The sequence below is a fragment of the Bison bison genome, unplaced genomic scaffold (assembly GCF_000754665.1).
Source record: "Bison bison bison isolate TAMUID 2011002044 unplaced genomic scaffold, Bison_UMD1.0 scf7180017864524, whole genome shotgun sequence".
NCBI classification, from domain to species: Eukaryota; Metazoa; Chordata; class Mammalia; order Artiodactyla; family Bovidae; genus Bison; species Bison bison.
The window spans coordinates 3,478,857-3,494,665 of NW_011495075.1; the positions used below are offsets into that span (position 1 = coordinate 3,478,857).

Consider the following 15,809-nt stretch of genomic DNA (forward strand, 5'->3'; position numbering starts at 1 on the left):
CTCCTCCTCCCTCCTCCCTCCCCATACCATCCCTCTGGGTCGTCCCAGTGCACCAGCCCCAAGCATCCAGTATCGTGCATTGAACCTGGACTGGCGACTCGTTTCATATATGATATTATACATGTTTCAATGCCATTCTCCAAAATCATCCCACCCTCTCCCTCTCCCACAGAGTCCAAAAGACTGTTCTATACATCAGTGTCTCTTTTCCTGTCTCGTATACAGGGTTATTGTTACCATCTTTCTAAATTCCATATATATGCATTAGTATACTTTATTGGTGTTTTTCTTTCTGGCTTACTTCACCCTGTATAATAGGCTCCAGTTTCATCTACCTCATTAGAACTGATTCAAATGTATTCTTTTTAATGGCTGAGTAATACTCCATTGTGTATATGTACCACAGCTTTCTTATTCATTCATCTGCTGATGGACATCTAGGTTGCTTCCATGTCCTGGCTATTATAAACAGTGCTGCGATGAACATTGGGGTACACGTGTCTCTTTCCCTTCTGGTTTCCTCAATGTGTATGCCCAGCAGTGGGATTGCTGGATCATAAGGCAGTTCTATTTCCAGTTTTTTAAGGAATCTCCACACTGTTCTCCAAAGTAGCTATACTAGTTTGCATTCCCACCAACAGTGTAAGAGGGTTCCCTTTTCTCCACACCCTCTCCAGCATTTATTGCTTGTAGACTTTTGGATTGCAGCCATTCTGACTGGCATGAAATGGTACCTCATAGTGGTTTTGATTTGCATATCTCTGATAATGAGTGATGTTGAGCATTTTTTCATGTTTGTTAGCCATCTGTATGTCTTCTTTGGAGAAATGTCTATTTAGTTCTTTGGCCCATTTTTTGATTGGGTCGTTTATTTTTCTGGAATTGAGCTGTAGGGGTTGCTTGTATATTTTTGAGATTAGTTGTTTGTCTGTTGCTTCATTTCATAGCTCTTCTCTTAACGTCATGTTTATAAAGCCCAAGTATGTCAAAATTATGCTATTAATATTAGTTTTTGAATTCTCGGGTAAAATAAAAATAATAGTTCAGTCTATTATTGGAATAGACTGTTGGAATTAATTTCAAGTCTGCAAAAAAAGTTTTAAAGGACTTCTGGAAAGTTTTTCCCAAACGAATTCCTTTATTGAGATGATAAGTATTGATTGCTTACTATGCTCTGTACATTATGCCACGTTCTAGGATAAAATATGATCAAGATAAAGAAATTCTCTGCCCTCAATGAACTTAGTCCAACGTGAGATATAGACAAAAAAGAAAAGAAAGAAAAAAGAAAGAGAAAAGCCATACACTGTGATGACGGACAAGAGGAAATATGACATAAAAAAGAATATGCCGCTGCTAAGTCGCTTCAGTCCTATCCAACTCTGTGTGACCCCATAGATGGCAGCCCACCAGGCTCCGCTGTCCCTGGGATTTTCCAGGCAAGAGTACTGGAGTGGGGTGCCATTGCCTTCTCTGAAAGAAGAATATGAGGATCACCTAATGCAGACTCCCAGTGCTGGTGGCTGGCGGGTGGAGGAGGCGTTGGAGAGCATTTCTTGGTACATTTAGCCTGTGAGCTCAGGGATTACGATCAGCTACCGTACTGGCATGATGAGAACTGGATTCCACCCCACGGAGCAAGGCGTGGATCCATCCGCCATCTCAGTAAACAACTGTTGAATAAAAAGATACTGTCGGTTCTCCCCCAAAAGACAGGCAGCTGACCTTGTGAGAGGGTAGCATAATGGATGGGCCGGTATTTAAACTACTTCCTGCCTCGAGATTTTATTTTCTGAGGATGAACAGATCTGAAAAAAACCCTCTCCCCTCAGAAACACCATCAGAGGTGTATCAGTGAGGAGGGTCCTTCAATTACATTCCCTGGTTTGCTCTTCAAAATAAAACATATTCTTGTATTAGGAGATCAAACCAGTCCATCCTAAAGGAAATCAGTCCTGAATATTCCTTGGAAGGACGGATGCTGAAGCTCCAATACTTTGGCCACCTGATATGAAGAACTGACTCATTGGAAAAGACCCTGACACTGGGAAAGATCGAAGGCAGGAGGAGAAGGGGACGACAGAGGATGAGATGGTTGGAAGGCATCACCAGCTCAATGGACATGAGTTTAAAGAAGCTTCCGGAGATGGTGATGGACAGGGTAGCCTGGTATGTTGCAGTCCATGGGGTTACAGAGTCGGACATGACTGAGCGACTAAACTGAACTGATTTTATAGATAGATAGATACTGTACATTATTTATATAATATGAGCTTCCCTGGTGACTCAGATGGTAAATAATCTGCCTGCAATGCAGGAGACCCAGGTTTGATCCCTGAGTTCGGAAGATCCCCGGAGGAGGAAATGGCAACCCACTCCAGTATTCTTCTTGGCCTGCAGAATCCCATGGACAGAGGAGCCTGGCAGGCTATAGTCAATGGAGTCTCAAAGAATCCAACACAACTGAAAAACTAACACTTTTCACTTTCATATATATAATATTCATTATACATAAATATTTAAGAAAATATTCAGGCACTACTGCAATGTAACTGGAAAAGACACTTTCATTTCCTAAGCCATATCCACTAGACTACAATTATTTTTTAAAATATTTCAATTAGTTTTTAGAATTTAGCTATAATTTGAAAAGTAGGAACACATATAAAGACCATCTACATGAAGTAGACTAGTCAAAAATCTAAGTAATATGTAAAGGACATGTGAGTATGTGTTGTGTCTGACTATTTTCGACCCCATGGACTGGAATCCCCCAGGCTCCTCTGTCCATAGGATTCTGCAGGCAAGAGCACTGGAGTGGGTTGCCATGCCCTCCTCCAGGGGATCTTCTGGACCCAGGGATCAAACCCAGGTCTCCTGCATTGCAGGTGGATTCTTTACCACAGAGCCACCAGGGAAGCCCCTCTAAAGGACATATCCACGCTCAAAAGTCCTCTGATGACTGTTCCATAAATGTACACAACAGATACTTGTGTGGAGGTTATCTCCCCACGTGAGATAAAGAGAGGATAGAAATTCCCTGGTGGTCCAGTGGTTAGGACTCCACGCTTTCACTGCTGAGGGCTCAGTCCCTGGCAGGGGGGAGCTAAGATCCCATAAGCCCCGAGGTGACGCCAAAAACAAACAAAAACTACAACGAACAAAAACATGATAAAGTAGAGGAAGGTTGAAATTATGTCAATATTGAGAGGAGACTAAACTACCAAATGTCTGTATGGTTTGTTGACGTCCCATCCTAATTGGCAATTCTTCCAAAATTATATAAACAGTGATTTCAAGTGTCTGTTGCATTTCATGCATCAGAATGTTAGCAAAATCACAGGCTGAAGGGACTCTGCTGAATCCTTTTCACTAAACAAGAAGACCTGATGAAAAGGGTACTGTGAGATATTCAACTATGTCACCATTTAGCCATCTGGTCAGTGCGTTTGGCCACTGAGGGGTCTGATTGGCCAACGAAGCTCGTGTGGTTCCCTGTGTTGTGGGATGTAGGCAGGCAGCTCTCTTTATACCCAAGTTTGTGTATGATTAGGAAGCAACCACCTACTGTTAGTGGAATCAAACAGACCTGGAAAAGCAAATAAAATATCTGCCTAAAGCACTTATTAACTTATGTATGACAGCTACCTATTTAATGCTGTATGTATGTGCCCATTCAGTCGTGTCCAACTCTTTGTGGCCTCATGGACTGTAGCCCGCCAGGCTCCACTGTCCATGGGATTCTCCAGGCAATAATACTAGAGAGAGTTGCCATTTCCTCCCCCAAGGGATCTTCCCAACCCAGGGATTGACCTGCATCTCTTGCATCTCCTGCATTGGCAGGAGAATTCTTCACCATTGAGCTCCCTAGAAAGCTATTTAATATTAGGAGGTTGTGCTAATAAAAATAGCATTACAATAGGTGTCAAACTTATATGAACAATACAGAGAAGGTCTGGAAAACAGGTGAAGAAAAATGTGTGAAATGGCAGTAGGAATTACGAGGGTATATGCTTAGATGTGACAGTCAAGGGAAGGTATCAAGATTTTTCAATTTTTTTTTTTTTTTTGCATTGAACGGTCTTTTGGGTTCCACACACACATCATATCCAATAAATATAATAAAATAGAGCACCATTAGATATCAAGTGTTTCTGTATGTTATAATTTGATTTTTCTCTTCTGGGAATAACATTTCCTACCCTTTAAAATATATATATATGGCAAGAACTAGTTTTCACCGTTTAGACAAAGGACTATTTAGAAGTATTCCAGTAGGTGGCAGAAGAGCACCAAAAATCTGCAAATCCTTTCCTAGCATTCCCATCCGGCTGCTGTGAATCACCCACGGAACTGACTAGGTACATTAAACAGATGAAAATGGAGATAACAGGCCACTTGATCTTCAAAGCCGTGTTATTCTAACACATGTCTTGTTACTGAATTTACCTTTCCCAATATGTTTCTTTTACAACTCAAAATGTTTAACTGATTGCAAATCAAAGTTACCTTGAAGTCACACCCCTAAGTCCCCCACCAGAGATTTCAGCAAAAACTAGGAATGAATTGAGTGAAAATGACATTTCAAAAGACATACTTGAGCTTTAAATACCAGCTGTTCGTATCATCACCACTGCCCCAACCCCCTACTCCCTCAAAAGGAATGGAACACCCTTTCCAAAGGGATCTAAATCTGTCTTGTTTGGCAAATCTAAGAAAGGTACGAGGACAGAGGGATGAAGCAGAAGAAATGAAATAAATGCCGGTTTTCAGGATCAGCCTCCAATGAATGGTTGCATGTTTTGAAGGTTAAAAATGCACATCTGACCTCTGTAAACATAAAAGCAATATAAAAATGGAAAAGGCAAGTCAAGACCCCCCCCCAAAAAAATACAGGTCCAGTAAAACAGATACGTATGGTTTTCCTTGCTTGCTAAGGCATGATAATACTAAAACAGAATAACAAATATAAAAGGATTCTACCTTAACTTATTCTTTAAATATATGATCAACAAACAGCAAATCCAACAAATATATCCTATTACTACGTATCTATGGAGTAAGTCTTCACGCAAGTGACAAAGCATTGACTAGACTTCAGAAAATTATAGGAAGTAGTCTCTCCTTCCCTCCTTCAGTAAATATAATAATTAGAGCAACAATTTGCCAAAAAGCTGTGTATTAGACACTCTGCAAGCCTCTTTACATGTTTTTGCCCTTAAGCATGCCAGCAAGTCAGTGAGTCAGCAATTATTTTTCCTATTTTATAGGGAATGAAACTGACACTGAAAGGAGCTTAGTAAATTATTCGGTTGCACACCGAGCAAGTGGCAGACGTGAAGAAGGCTGTCTGATACTAGTTCTCCTATTTTTTATGCAGAATTTGTATTAAAACATTGCTTACATTTTTTAAGTGTCTAAAGTCCCATGAATAAAACAGTTGCTGCTTACCACCAGAAAATCATTTTAGATATTTCAACTGGTAAAGGAACACAGGATTTTAATATCTATTGACATGGAGCTCTTTTGACAGATTAAAAAAAACTAAGGCTCAGTGAGTTTTAATGCCTTTCTGATTTCATGCAATTTAGAAAGACTCGGAGATTTATTGGTGACTCAGTGGTAAAGAATCCACCTGCCAATGTAGGAGACCTGGGTTTGCTCCCTGGGTCAGGAAGAGCCCATGGAGGAGGAAATGGCAACCCACTCCGGTATTCTTACTTGGGAAATACCTTAGACAGAGGAGTCTGGCAGACTACAGTCCATGGAGCCACAAAAGAATAAGACACGACTTAGCAACTGAACAACAGCAATGTGATTTATAAGCTCCATCAATTACCACAGAATTTCAACATCCCTTTTGGGGAGCCTCATTCTTAGATACAATGGGATTCCAAGAAACAGACTGAAATCTTTAGGAACGACAGAGACCAAAATAAACAGAAGAAAGACCTGGGAGAAACAAGAGCGTGCAAGGAGCAGACAGACCCCTGAAAACTATAATTCTTCTCAGAAATGAGACAATATTGTATCCAGGAACAGAAGAAGGGGCACTAAAAAGCAACATTTCAAGAACAGGAAAGGAGGTCAAGAGATACTGGCTAAAATCTTCAGGAAAAACAAACAGCAGGACAACAGAAAACAGCTGTTAAAGATGGTTGAGTAGCTCCGTGCTTGTGTTTTCTTCTGGAAAGCCGGAAGATGCCAACAGGTGGAGGGCGGTGGCCTGGTCTTACTACAGATCTCCCAGTACCATCTCATCGGAAACCCCAGGGAGTAGGTGGCATTGTCCTCTTTTAACAGAGGACGTCTCAATAAATAAATACATGCAAGGCTAAAGAGTTCCTAGCAGAAGGAGTTTGGTTTTAAATGCAGATATGATTCTAAATGGAGAAAGCAATGGCACCCCACTCCAGTCCTCTTGCCTGGAAAATCCCATGGACAGAGGAGCCTGATAGGCTGCAGATCATGGGGTCGCTAAGAGTTGGACACGACTGAGCGACTTCACTTTCACTTTTCACTTTGATGCATTGGAGAAGGACATGGCAACCCGTTCCAGTGTTCTTGCCTGGAGAATCCCGGGGACGGGGGACCCTGGTGGACTGCCGTCTATGGGGTCGCACAGAGTCGGAGATGACTGAAGCAACTTAGCAGCAGCAGCAGCAGCATGATTCTAAAATGTCCCGGGCTTATTCAACTACACACTGCCATAAGGGAAACGTATTTAACACTCAATCCAGTAGTTACTCTAAAGAGACCCACGATGAGTAAAATACCATGTGTGAACCATCAAAGGGGGATTCAGAGTAAGTCACACACTGAAATTTATTTTTTAAAAGCGCAAATTGCTGAATGATAGCTATAAAAGAGGTAGCTTCTTACTTAGAAACAAACAAAAAAAAATGATGGGAGCGCATGGAAGGCAAGGAAGGGTGTGAACAGAACTGTGATGAACTGACAGAACTAAAACCAAGCTGAGGGACATCCCTGGTGGTCCAGCAGGTTATGACCTCACCTTCCAGGGCGTGTGGGTTCCATCTCCCGTCAGGGAGTTAAAGATCCTACATGCCTCACAGTCAACCAAAACATAAAACAGAAGCCATATTGTAAACTTCATTAAAGGCTTTAAAAATGGTCCACATAAAAAAATGCAATCTTTACAATAAAAATAAATAAATAAAACCAAGTGTGTATGTGTGTGTACTTAGTACTGTCGGACTCTTTGTGACCCTATGGACTGTAGCCTACCGGCTCCTCTGTGGGATTTCCTAGGCAAGAATAGTAGAGTGGGTTGCCATTTCCTTATCCAGGGGATCTTCCTGACCCAGAGATCGAACCCATGTCTCCTGAACTGAAGGCAGATTCTTTACCACTGAACCAGCAGGGAATCCCTTATTCTTCAGTATTTGTACACAAAGCTTAGAGGAAGGAAAAATAAAACATTCCTGAAAATGGTTTACTCTTATTATGTGCATGCTTTAAAACTAAACAAACAAGCAAAAAAGTCTGTGATCAAACCTACATCTCCTAAAAGAAGTGGGATGTAGGAGAGAGAGGGTGGTGGGTGGGCTTCCTGGGGCCAGGGGTTGACAGCCGGCTGCAGGACTGGGCACTGATCCAGGTCTGGGTCAAGCTCCATGACTTAGCATCCACAGACTTTTTTTTTAAAGGGAACCAAGAGTGAAATCTAAATTATAGTGAGTTGGCCAAGAGGTTATGTAAAAACCCAAATGAACTTTTTGGCCAACACAATACTATCTTCTAGTGAACTAAACACTGCTGCTGCTGCTGCTGCTGCTAAGTCGCTTCAGTCGTGTCCGACTCTGTGCGACCCCATAGACGGCAGCCCACCAGGCTCCCCCGTCCCTGGGATTCTCCAGGCAAGAACACTGGAGTGGGTTGCCATTTCCTTCTCCAATGCATGAAAGTGAAAAGTGAAAGGGAAGTCGCTCAGTCCTGTCCAACCCTCAGCGACCCCATGGACTCCAGCCTTCCTGGCTCCTCCATCCATGGGATTTTCCAGGCAAGAGTACTAGACAATAACAAATAAACAGGAGAAGGACCCTAGGTTGCAGCGAGTCGGCCTAACCAACCTGTCCCCCCTTTGGCAAACAGGATCCCTAGGTCTGCCGAGGCTGCCCAGAAGGGAAGGGAAATAAAAGCAGAGTCTGATAACACGCGCTACTAACTTCTCATTTCCCCTTGCTGAAAACTCCGAACAGAAACACTTGATTGACTTTCAAAATCATTAAAGGAACCTGGCCTAATGGGAAAAGCTCCCCTTTCAAATAGAAGAGGTTCTCAACACGCTCTTCTCATCAGAAGGCTGTTTGCACAGCGAAGAGCAGCCTTGGTGGCTTTTCTGCTCTTGTGGTTTCTCCTCCTCCAGGGTACTTCTGTTTTTCTGATTCTGAGTCTTCATAGGAAAGGAAGAGGTGTAGCCGTGCGGTTAAGCGCGCAAGCCTTTGCAAATGGTGCAGCGCGTTGCTATGGCAGCGTCGGCAGCGGCCCCAGCCCGGGGTTAAACCACAACTTCTCTAGTTAATGGCGAAGCCGGCTGATAAGACAATGAGCTCGTGCGGCAGCCCTGAGTTTCAGAGCTCTTTGTTTTTGTTTCAATGAAAAGGTGTTTCAAGGAGAAGGTTGGGAATTAGGAGGGCGGTTTGTCCCCCTTGGAAGCATTCCGTTTGGAAAAGCGTTTGCAGATCATATTTTAATGAGAAAAAAAAAAAGTTAAATCCAAGCTCCTCTTCAATAAAGTAAAAAGTCACCCTCTCGGGCCCGCAGTGAAATTGGATTCATTAGTTACATAATGCAGCTTAGAGAAAACAGGTTCCAAAGAAAAAAGTAAGACAGATGTGCTTATTTTTAAATAGAATTCACACTCCTTTAACCTTAAGGTTATGAAATGACCAAAGAGAGCAGAGGTGAAGACATTTCACCAAGTGCAGAGTTCTTTATCATCACCTACGAATGTTACTCTCCCGCTACGACATACCACATCACACCCTTTGCAAGCAAATGTTCTGAGCTAAATATGTTCAGTGACTTCCTCAATATCACACTTGAAGTCTCCTGAAAGGTCACGCCTGAGAAGCCAGAGATGTATAGGTGCGTTTTGGTCTCTCAGCCACATTACCAAGCGGCTTCAGCCCGGTAGTAACCATTTTCTATGCCGAGTGTTTCTACCCACTGCCCTGATGCTGTTGTTCACCTGCCAAGTCGTGTCCAACTCTTTGAGACCCCGTGGACTCCAGCACTCAGGCTCCCTGTCTTTCACTGTGTCCTGGAGCTTGCTCAAGCTCCTGTCCATTGAGTCCGTGATGCCAGCCAACCATCTCATCCTCTGCTGCCCCCTTCTCTTTCCGCCTTCAGTCTTTGCAACTGCCTTAGGTCTTAGCTGAAGATAGTTAATGGTACATAAAATATTAAATAGCATATGAACACCCATACATTATCAGTCCTGGAAAATGGTCATGAGATCATTTTTACTGAGTGTTTTCAGGAAGATTCACATTGGGTCAGTTTCTTGGGCCTTTGTGTGTCAGGAAATTTTCCTCTCTCTTAAGTAAAAAGGAGCATTTTTGGAATACCTACTCTCTTTGGAATATCTCTGTGGGGTGTTAGAACTCTTGCTTCTTAAATGAGAAAACAAGGATGCTGACAGCTTGAATAAATTGAATTAAGTGAACACACAGAGTGAGTAAATTAACAGTGCAAAAACTCAGTTCTACCTCTACCAGACAGCAAAGAACCAGTATTTGTTATCAACCACATAAGGCTACCCCCTGGCACTGCAGGATTCAGAGCACCCATTTCACATCACTCTTGAGCTTTGGCTCATACTCCATGAATATCTAATACCTGGGCTCCGAGCTTCCTTCCCCAGCCTTTCCCCTAGTCTGACTCTGACCTCGTCCTATTTCACCAACCTTTACACTCGGGCCTAAACTGTGACCTCCCCCCCAACTTCCCCATTCATTTTAGATACAGCCACGAGGAATCCACTTTTACAATGTACTGATATGCTTTATTCTTGTTAAAATAACTTAGTAGAAGATTCCAAAATCTTTACTGTTCTTATTGAAAGCCCTTCCCAATCTATCTCCAAATTGCCTTTCCAATGCTATTATCGGTATGCTTAAATGAAATTATTTAAGTTCAAATTCAGTATAAGTGCAATTTATTGCAACCAAATAGGGTTTCAGCATACTTCCCTACTTCCCTTTCAGTTTTATTTTACCCTAACCTGGAATATCTTTCCTTCTTTTAATGACCCTGAGTCATGGCCATCCAAGACTTGATTCAAAATCCAACCTCATGACAATTTTCCTGGTCCCCTCAGGTCACCAAGGTCTTCCAGCATTTAGAATAATAATGATGTATGGCACTCACGGGCATACATATCATGAATAAACTTATCTATTTAGTTATCTCTTTCCATGGTACGTTCCAGTTAAGGTCATAGCTGTTTGGAACAGCACAGGATGGCTTGAATCCCTCCATCTCCACTCTCCAGCTGTGTGACCTTGGAAAAGTGACATACCGTGTCTGAACATCAGTTCTCCAGTTAATCTATAATATCTAGTCATAGGGCCATATGTCTGTTAGGTAAGACCATGTGAAGCACTTAGGAGTGCACTTAGCCCCTAAGTAATCACTGAGCCCTTCCTCACTTAGGGACTGAAATGGGTAACGACCACTGTTTTCCTCATGAACACCATGATCACACCTTTGGGAATCTGACTGGTTAACTCTATCTGTGTTTCTTAAAGTTGCTGGTGAATCGCCAGGCCTTGAATGTTACACGGTGACTATTTGTGGAAGGTAAATAATAAATATCTTGGGTTTTAGTCTTCATGCAGTTCGTACATGGTAACACAGCATTGGGCAATAGAATTCTGAAACTCATTGTAAGATATGGGATGTGTAATTTCTCATTTCATAAGACAGCACTGTGGTTCCTCTTGTCATTTTCGTGTGCTTTCACATTTTCCTGCACATCTCTATTTATGTCCTGCAATGCAGAACAAAATGCAAACCTGTACCCACAGCAAACCGAGCTTTGCATTGCATTCACAATGACCTGGTGTTGAATCCTAGCCGGCCACTTAGGACCCTGAGCAGACTGAACAATACGTGTGAGCTTTGTTCTCCTTGTGTGTGGAGACAGAATCACCACACCTTATGTACGTGTAGGTACAAAGGAGGATTGGATTGAGTAATATTTGTGGAGGGTTCGCAAAACGGACAGCAGGCACACAGGTGGTGTTGAATCAGTGTTCATTCCAGTAACACCCATCCATCACTCTGCTTTTTTCACTTGGTGACCCTCAGTAGTCCTAATTTTCAAAAAAAGAGTCAGGAATCCAGGGGTAGTTAAAACTACCATTTTAAGAGGCTCTCAGGGCTGAGTCATCTATTCATTTAGTTGGCACTCAAAATCTCATTTTATTTTTCATTATGAGTTGAGTAAGAATCTACACGTGCCTACCATCTTGAATTCTCAATTTCCGCAGAACTTTTGTGCAGTTAATGCAACTTGTGCTGGGAAAGAAAGACTCTGAGTCCCACCCAGAATGTGTCACGTGCCCTTAGCATGGACATGCTTTTCATATCCAGTGCTCTGTCTTCTATTTTTCTTTTGCATGCTCCCCATCCCTTGGATGAAGGACTGTTGCTGAAGCTCCAATACTTTGGCCACCTGAAGCAATGAGCCAGCTCATTGGAAAAGATCCTGATGCTGGGAAAGGTTGAAGGCAAAAGGAGAAAGTGGCAAAGGGTGAGATGGTTGGATGGCATCACCGACTCAGTGCACATAAGTCTACACAAACTCCAGGAGATGGTGGAGGACAGAGGAGCTTGGGGGCTGTACTCCACGGGGCCGCAAAGAATCGGACGTGACTTAGCAACTGAATAACAACATCCCCTGGAGGGCTTTGAAGAAATTTTATCAAAGAAGGGCTTATGAGTGAAAATAAAGATACCAGCCCTCAAAAACATGTGGTTTCCTAATGACCGTCAGCTGTGATTGCTGTCTCGGGCAAGCAGTGGAAATGGCTGGGGCCCATGGGTGCTGAGCCCCAGGCCTCCCTTCCCAGAGGTGCTCAGACACCAGCGCCATGCGGTCCGGGACCCAACCTTCTGGCCATCGCCCAGAACACTACCCCAGAACCCCTCACCCACTGACACAGATCTTAAGTTTGACAGTTGAACAAAAAAATCCATGATAGTGAGAGCCCACGAAATCCACCGACACAGATCTTAAGTTGGACCATAGAGATGGCCCATGAAAGACTTTTCCTACTGCCTCTAACTTACAGTTATAGGATATCAGAGGCGAACGCAACCCCGAAATACTAAGTGGTCCTAAAGAGCTACGGGAGTACTCTCCAGCTCAAGCTTCTGCCTGTGTGTCTCTGTCCTTTGTAGAGTTAATATAGCAACACCGTGAATAAATTGTGTGCACACCAAAAGATAATAATAGCAGTTTGCTGGATGGAGACAGGCGTGCCTTCTTTTCAGCCTCACGTCCAGTTCACTGTCCTCCTTACCGACTGGCCGAGGCATTGCCCAAAGTCGAAAGCATACCAGAGGCTTTGTGCAAGCTATGCTAAGGCTGTCACTCTTTTAAAACCTCCAGACATGGCTTCCTTAGACCTGAGTCAAGTGTCCAGCACCAGCTTGGGGGCCCAGACAGCACGTCAACTCTGTGTATTGAGTTGAAAGTGGTTTGACTGAATCTAGGTATTAAAAAACACAACAGCATTACAATGCTGAAGAGTGGATGTGCGGTGGCCAGAATAAAATGCCTCATCACGCGTCTATTTCTCACTGCAACTGCATCTTTACTTACTTTTCACATCAAGGTGCCATTTTCATCTCACAGAGCACACATACCCTCGAGTTTGAGGTGTGGTCCTCAATCCTGAGGCAGGCGCAAACGCTGGGCAGGCAGAGCTCTGGAATGGTGCTTTTCACAGGCCTTGGTCAGCCTTTAAAGTGAAGTCAGCAGTGACAACAGAAATTGGCCCACCCATTTCAGATCCAGGAAAGGAGCCACTGGTCAGATAAAGGGGGCATTCAGGGTAGGGAAGCCTGAGAGATACTCTGGTGCTGCAGTGGCTAAGACTCTGTGCACCACTTCATAATGCATGGGTTCAGTCCCTGGCCAGGGAACTAGAATCCTGCCAGCTGTGAGGTGCTACCCAAAAACCTGTGCATGTGTGTATGTGTGTGTGTGTGTGTGTGTAAAATAAAATGGATAGAGATACCTTCCTTCCTTTTATAAGTGATAAAATGATCCAAGGAAAACAAACCACATGGGTTACATATTTGCATAACTTATACCTAATCTTGCCTGGAGAATCCCAGGGATGGCGGAGCATGGGGGCTGCCGTCTATGGGGTCGCACAGAGTCGGACACGACTGAGGCGACTTAGCAGCAGCAGCAGCAGCAGCAGCAGCATACCTAATTTACAGAGATCGAAAAATCATTTTTATGCCTGATCTATAATAAAGGAAATCTGGTTTCTGGCCTAGTATGTCATTTCATGTCATACAACAAAAAAGTATACTTGGGCTGAGATAATTCTTATGGAAATCTCATGAGAAGCTCATAGATTTAATTTTTTCACATCATTTATCTCTTTATGAGAATCTATTCCAATTGACCCTAGTGAGGGGGAGGCTGAGGCCAAAATTAAGTAAATTCTTACTGTTAATGAGATATTATCAATGTTATATTTTTTTTAAGAATGAAAGTTACATGTGAATGACATAAAGGTAAATTTGAGCACATTTAGTGAGAAAGCACTGGGTTTTGTTTTTGTTTTTTTTCTTTGGTATTATAAGTTCTTATTTCATAGTCTCTCACCTATCTCAACAAAATTACATTTTCTTTAAAATTTAGATTTTGTCCCTGATAGCTCAGTTGGTAAAGAATCTGCCTGTAATGCAGGATACCCTGGTTCGATTCCTGGGTTGGGGAGATCCCCTGGAGAAGGGGATACTGGCTACCCACTCCAGTATTCTTGGGCTTCCCTGGTGGCTCAGATGGTAAAGAATTTGCCTGTGATGTGGGAGACCTGGGTTCAATCTGTGGGTTGGGGAGATCCCCTGGAGAAGGGAAAGGCTACCCACTCCAGTATTCTGACCTAGAGAATTCCATGGACTGTATAGCCCATGGGGTAGCAAAGAGTCAGACACGGCTGTGACTTTCACTCATGTTCACTTTCTCACAAAAATGAATTACACATCAAAAAACTACAGTTACTACAATCTTACAGTGAGTAGAATTGAGAAATATTAAAAGTTTTCCAAGGATGACTGAAAAAAATTGTTATAACTGAAATCAGGCCTTCAGATTACAGAAATAGTTAAATGAAACCCACATGCTATATAACTGGTAATAGATTATTTTAAAGAACCATGCAAAGTACTGGGGGCACTGCAGAGTCTCCAAAAAAGAGTGGGAATTCTGGTAGAGTGGTTCTGCAGCATACAGTATGATTAAAGTTTTTGGTAAATTAAATAGAGTCACTTTGGTATATGCATGGGGAAGAGAATCTAGAAGTGTATGCATCGTTATATTAACTAATAAATATTATTAACTGCTTACCTTATTGTCCATCTAGTCACATACTTCCGTGTCTACATTGTTATTGTGAATATATTTGTAATTAGAAAATTAATATTGACTGTGTGCTAAGAAGTTCATTTAAAGCTACATTTAATCTCTATATTTTCTAATTGGTTTTGAGACAATGATTGAAAGACTATGAAACAGACCATAGCTATGCTTTTAGAAGTTAAGATCACATTATACAATATCCTCAACTTGTGGATGCTTAAAAACTGCGCTGACAGTTATAATAAATCAGAACAATGGACCCACTGTGAATCTTAGAACATGTAGCCATATCTTTTGAAAATGGAGAATATAAAATAGAATTAGAAAAATGGGAAAATATTTGAAAAGGCTTGGAGCATCCCATGAAATGTAGAAATGACAGCATCAATAATGATGATGAAGATGACGATACTAGTTAATGTTGATTATTAAGCCCTTGCTCTGCTAGTACGATGGACTTCCCTGGTGGCTGAGTGGTAAAAAAAATCCACCTGCCAATGTAGGAGACACGAATTTGATCTCTGATTTGGGAAGATCCTCTGGAGAAGGGAATGGCTACTCACTCCAGTATCCTTGCCTGGACAATCCCATGGACAGAGGAGCCTGGCGGGCTACAGTCTGTGGGGTCGCAACGAGTCGGACACAACTTAGCAACTAAACAACAGCATCTTCTAGCATGACACTGGGGAGCTTAGACAGATAGTCTTCCCTTTAGGTGGCATCCTGACACTCTGCTCAGTCCTGACTCATACTGATAACTGACCTCCCTCGCTGCTCCTCCGGATAACACCAAAGCCACTAGGTCTTCAAGACCATTATTTCTTTAATATACGTCCCATGGGGTGCTAGGTGGCATCATAAAATTACCGTGAACTGGACCACCATGCAGACAAAGTGCCTGGCCCCGTGGTCCAGGCTAAGAGGGCGGGGGGCTCAAAGGCTCTGCCTTCCACCCATGGATTTAGGTCCCGAGAGTAAGGTCTGCCTTCTTATCTTAACACTGGGTGGATAAGACCTGTCTGGCTGTGGTGTGGTGAAGATGAGGGATCCATAAAGACTCAGAGGCGGAGTAAGCTTTCCAAGTCACAGGCAGCTGCTTTCGTTGCCAGGGATGCCAGTGTGAAGCAGGAAAGGGCCAACTAGAGAAAGGTCATAGCAAAGAGCCGGTGGAAGTCTC

General features: G+C 42.8%; 1 protein-coding gene across 6 annotated transcripts in view; it reads right to left on the reverse strand.

Annotated features, from left to right (window-relative positions):
* The window catches only part of PTPRC (protein tyrosine phosphatase, receptor type, C), a 129,571-nt gene that overhangs the window by 73,273 nt on the left and 40,489 nt on the right, over positions 1-15,809 (reverse strand). The gene's annotated exons all lie outside the window — the stretch shown is intronic.